Source organism: Stegodyphus dumicola, chromosome 4 (assembly GCF_044657685.1).
Source record: "Stegodyphus dumicola isolate Sdum_Otavi_A_Nest chromosome 4, ASM4465768v1".
Classification (NCBI taxonomy): Eukaryota; Metazoa; Arthropoda; class Arachnida; order Araneae; family Eresidae; genus Stegodyphus; species Stegodyphus dumicola.
Window position 1 is genome coordinate 10295074 of NC_140771.1, and position 6000 is coordinate 10301073.

The window sequence follows — 6000 nt, forward strand, 5'->3', positions numbered from 1 at the left end:
TTCGTCATTATTTAATTTTTTAAAATATATAATACAGGGCGATAATTTTTGGTGGCAACAATTTGTAAAGTGAAACAACGCTTACAGTGAATCAACGCAAAATGCCAAAACGAAGTTAATAGTCCTTCTGGGCAGACTGCTCCTGTGGCCTAAAAATATAAGTTCTAACCCTTATTTTAATTCCGAAAATTGAAGGAAAATATAGTCATTTAAATTTGTTATTATCCCACTAATTGTTATACATAGAACAGCTGCAGCAAAAAAAAAAAAAAAAAAAAATATATATATATATATATATATATATAAAATAAAGCTCTATGCAGTATATATATATATAGATAGATATACGTAATGTTACATATTGATTTAAGTACTATATACTGCATATTGATTTGCACTCTAATTCATATTTTAATTTCAATACTACGTGCATGTTATAAGTTTTTAAACCTAGGTGCCGCCAGTGGCGAAATGGTAAAATTCTAGAATACAGGTAGTTCGACATGGGTTCGTAGCCAAGCGAACGAGTTGGGTATGAGAGTTTAGAAGTTTAGATGATTTGCCTCTTATGCATTATGAATACGAATCATCTTCCCTTTGAAAAGCCCTCCAACATCCCATTCGATCTTCGGCACAAAGCTTCCCCATGCTTTGACGTACTTCAATCTTATGCATAGCTTACACTCACCAGAACATGTAATCATGTTCATTTTAAGCATAAATTATTAAAAATGGTATTCTCAAAATAAAATAAGTTTAAGAAGAAATTCATTACAAATATTTTGTGTTCAAAAGTTTTATAATCGCGAAAACCTAAATGTGTTTTGAAACAAATGATTAGTGAAACTGTATCATAATCTAATTACAAATAACTTTGTCAAACACAAATTATACTTAAATATTTGTATTAATAACTACTTGTATGCTTAAATACTTGTATTTTAAATTATACTTAAATACTTGTATTATATACTCATTATATAATACAGTCATCATAAATTTTAAAAATTAATAATTCTTACACACTCAGAAACATTTTAACGCTGTTAGTGAATTTATATCATATTTTATTATAAATTATCCACATATACATCATTGCCACTTCCAGCTAAAAATATGATGAAATAATCATGCACCTTAAGTTCTGAATGAAAACATCTGTAGAGTTCCTCACTTTGGAATTCTAAGTTAAATTTTGAAGTGAAGAATCTAAGAACTGATAAGCGAATAATCGCTTGAGTTCGGTGACAACAAGATAGAAGGGTAACTAACGCTTTATTATTCCAATAAGATTTATCAAAACTCCGTCTGCGAGTGTACAAGCAAAGCCCGCACTTGGACTTGAACTTAAAAGACTAAGAATTAAACTAAAACTAAGATTAACTAAAGAAGTATAGCCGAGGTTCAAAACGAGTTGGCTCCCTTAACTTATTTGACTACGAAGCTTAGCAAGGGCCTGAGTACGGCCGAGCGTAATAACAGCTTTGAGAGAGAGAGAGAGTGGCCAAAAAAGCAGACGCGCGTAAATCAGAAACTCTGATTCTCTCTGACTCAGTAAGTAACTTCGCGGTTTAAATACCGCTCCTCCTCATTAAATATTCAGCAAGATTCCAAAACTACGTTCTGGCCGGAGGTAGTAAGTTGAAGTTAAGAATTTGACAGGAAAGGAACTTTAACTTAAAATTGAACTGTTAATAAAATTAACATAATCCTTACACATCTTTACTAATTTCTTAATTTGATTATAACTTGAGATTGTTTCAAAATTCATTAATAAAATTCTAAAAGTATTACAGCATAATTCTCATGCATGGAAATAAATTATTGTTTTATTATAGTGGATAAAAAGCTATTATGTAGCATTTGATACTATATATTCAATAATTGCATGCTTTATTTTTTTCTGCGAATTCTCATTATTGTTTACATTCATCCACCTTCGGATTAAAATTCATGCAGTTGATTTCTTCTGCTTCAAAAACTCTAATTCATAAATATACTCATCATATAATGCAATCATCATAAATCTTAAAAATTTAATAATTCTTACACACTCAGAAACAGTTTAATGATAATCTAGTGGGAAAAGGTGCCATAATATATTCCTCAATATACTTTGAAGTATTTCACAGAACAGAAGTAACTTGGAAACAGATTTTTCCAATTGTGTTTCAAAGATTTATATAGTAGTGTGCCTAGTATCATACATAAAAAGCAATTCGGTAGTATTTAAAATATCATAATTAAAGAAGCTGCTATATTTAAATGTAATTTTAATTACTTAATATTTTGAGTAATAATATCTATAAAATATGTAGATACAAAAATTGATGTCTTGTTTCCATATATTCCATCACGCCCAATAGACACCAATAATTAGTTCTTAAACTTATTAAATTATTATCATCAATATCAAAATTATTATTATAATTATCAAAATTTAATAATGATTAAAATGTAGTGTCTACATCTTTTGAGTAATAATATCTATTAATTTCTTAAATTAGCATTTATAAAAATTAATTTCTTGTTTTCATATATTCAGTCATGACCAATAAACACCAAAGATTAGTTCTTAAACTCTGTAAACTTAATCATTATCAAAATTTAATAATGACTGAAACGCAGTGTCTTTGTCTTTTGAGTAATAATATCATTAAAATATATACAAAAATTGATGTCTTGTTTTCATATATTCAATTGGTTCTTAAACCAATAATTAGTTCTTAAACTCTGTAAACTTAATCATTATCAAAATTGAATAATGATTAAAATGCAGTGTCTTTGTCTTTTGAGTAATAATATCATTAAAATATATACAAAAATTGATGTCTTGTTTTCATATATTCAATCATGCCCAATAAACACCAATAATTAGTTCTTAAACTTAAATCATTATCAAAATTTAATAATGATTAAAATGTAATATCTATATCTAAGCGTCCGGTTATATGTTTCTTAAAAATTAAACTATCAGATACAATTAAGCTTATAAAAATTATTAGATACAATTAAACTGCTCTTGCCAAGTCATTCCCTCAACTTACCATAGACTGTAAATTTATATACACTTAAATACATGTATTTGGAATAACAGCTCAAATTCGATATGATAAAGGGAAAAGTCATGTGTTTTTATGCAAACACATTAAAATTCTCCACTATTCTATTACTAAAATTTATGTGAAATTACTAAAATATTACTAATCATTACTAAAATATTTAATAAGTAAAATTTATGTGAAATTACTAAAATATCACTAAAATTTATGTGAAATTACTAAAATATCACTAAAATTTATGTACTGAAACTTTGAAAGTTACTCTTCCACACCATTTTATTAATATGTTAACTAGTGCAAAAAGTAATGACAAACATTAAACGTTTTGCATCAAAACTGAAACCAAGTAATAATGAATATCTGCTTCTATATTTGTACAGCATTCATACATTTGGATACATATGCATTATTACACATTCTCATTAATATATCAAGAAACGAAGAACAAGTTTAAAACTTACTAAAAAAATTCGGTTGACAAAGTTGTTGCGAAGTGTCCAAGCTCACCGATAATGTTGAAGCAAATTTTGAACAGCGAGAGTGAGAGTGTATTTAAGCCTTTTTTTTTTTTTTTTTGGGCTGCACTTTCCGCTGTAGCACATCAACAAAATGCACCCGATAAGAACAATCTTATGTAATGGAAAACAACTCTCGAAGTAAACAATGACCTTGAAGCATAATTGGACTTTCCCCAAAGGTAATTCAACCATTGGATTTGCGTGGTCAAAACCAAGAAACACGATTATTGGAGCAATAGACCAAGCGAAGGTATTTTTCATCTCCTATCAGCGAAACGGAACAGAGTATTTTTTTTTTACCCGTTGCAAGTGCACATCCATATTTATAAGAAAGCATGCTTCGAATACTGAATGCTAATTTAAAAAAGAAAAATTATTTATAGTTGTATCAAGCTATCCAAAACTGATAAAATCTTGAAGGTCTTTTATACTTGTTTCATTCGCTCTGAAACTTGAAGTGTTGCACGGATTGTTAAGTTCATAGGGTTGTTTCTTATCAGAGCAGTAGTTTGTTTTTTCCTTATTGATTACAACAGGAAATTATTGCTTGAGGTCACAAAGTACTTCATCATTACCGAAAACTATTTTTACATTTTGTTACTTGAAGGTTTTACTAAATAATATTTGATGACTGACGAGCAAATCTGTTATACCAGTGATGGACAACTTCTGCACACATGGAGATCAATTTAAGGTGTGTGTTGATTCCACGGGTTGCAAAAATAGTTGTTTACGCAATATTAAGGTACACATCCTCAAACAATATTTATATTAATATCTCCATATATATATATATACTCTGCTTTTGCAAATATTATTTATTGCCTATATATTAATATGCCCATACGTATCTTCTCTGCTTTTGTCAAAATACTAAAATATACATCGCGACTTTGGTAAACTTAAGTTTGTAATGTTGTAATGATCTGTTTTTTACTTCGGGTAATTTTCGGGTATCCTATTTTCATCAAAAATATCCACTTTGATTGCTATCGAATGCAATTTAACGATGTTTTTGAGCAACATCTGTACGTAAGGACAGAATAGAGGACTCTTTTTTCCCAAAACGGGTTGCAAAAAGGATTTAAAATGGCTTCAAAAGAGATTTTTTTCGTGACGTCTGTGTACGTACGTATCATTATCATTATAAAGGCACAGCCCCGATCCTCCTAGCCGACACAAGCCGCCTGTACGAACAAAGAACGGGACTGGCCAGATATATATATATATATATATATAATTTGAGTCTCAGTGCCGAATTCCAATTGTATTTTTGTTCGTATGTATTTTCATCATTGTCTCTGCAAAATCTTTCAAATTTGAATAGTTCCATTTAAAATCTTTCTTAAAATTCTTTCTATATTTCTCTCTTGCACTCTGGGTAAGTGTACATTTATGAATAAAGTGATTAGCATCCCCAAACTAGTCACATACTAAGCATTTATCATTATTCTGTAGATGGAGCCGATTAAAATAATCCGGGAAACGCCCATGATTAGTCTGTACCTGATTTATATCAATATTATTTATAATATTCATCTTCTTATTTAACTTTTATTTATTAACTTAACTTTTATTTATATTTTTCATTAACTTTTTTTCTTATTAGACGACACCCAGAAAAAACTACAGTCTGTATAAATTCAGTTTTCCATTTCAGCAATGGTAAATTTTTCTTGTGTCTTAGATATCAAACTTATCGGTTCCATTCCCAAGTGTCGCCATTGTGTACGTACGTATGTACGTATCTCGCACAACTCAAAAACGAGCAGCCTCAGACGGTTGAAATTTTGTATATAGGACTGCTATAAGATGTAGTTGTGCACCTCCCTTTTTAGTTGCAATAAGTATATAAAAAGTATTTTATTTACTATCACCACTTTATTTATTATCACCACTCTGTTACTCGGCTTCGTGAGATCAGTTTTTTTTTTTTTAAATTTTTATATGTTGGTAAATTGCGCATATTATGCTTAGTGAAAGTGATTGTGTTATATTTAAAAGTGATTGAATTATGTTGTTCTTATGTTTCGGTTAAGGATTTTATGTCTTTAGTTAATCTGCATGCAATCGTTGTAAAATTATCAACAATTTAATGAGCCAAAATTTAAGAGATGTGTAAGTTAATTAGGCTAAGCCTAATTTTATTTTACCTTAGCAGCCATATTTGTTTACATTTGAAATTTAGCAGAATAATGAATTTAGTCAGTTTATGCCCCGTCATTGTTTGTTGGCTGAATGAAACCAAAAGTAAACTTTAAGTTTTGGGCACCGAAAAATATGCTTTCTTCCCCGTTGGCCGAATTCTTTTTTTGGGGGTAGAAACTCTAGTTTTACTTGTAAAAACGTTTTTTAAAATTGTTTTAACTGTATTTGGTGTTTTATATTTTTCTATATTTTTCAATTTTTAATAAAGATAT

General features: G+C 29.1%; 1 protein-coding gene across 1 annotated transcript in view; it reads right to left on the bottom strand.

Moving 5' to 3' along the window:
* Nucleotides 1-3948, bottom strand: part of LOC118187687 (SEC14-like protein 2) — a 70165-nt gene extending 66217 nt beyond the window's left edge. The window contains exon 1 of the mRNA XM_035357961.2: nucleotides 3524-3948. The gene's annotated coding sequence lies outside the window, so the exon portion shown is untranslated. The remainder of the gene's footprint in view (nucleotides 1-3523) is intronic.
* Between the last annotated feature and the right edge of the window lie 2052 nt (nucleotides 3949-6000).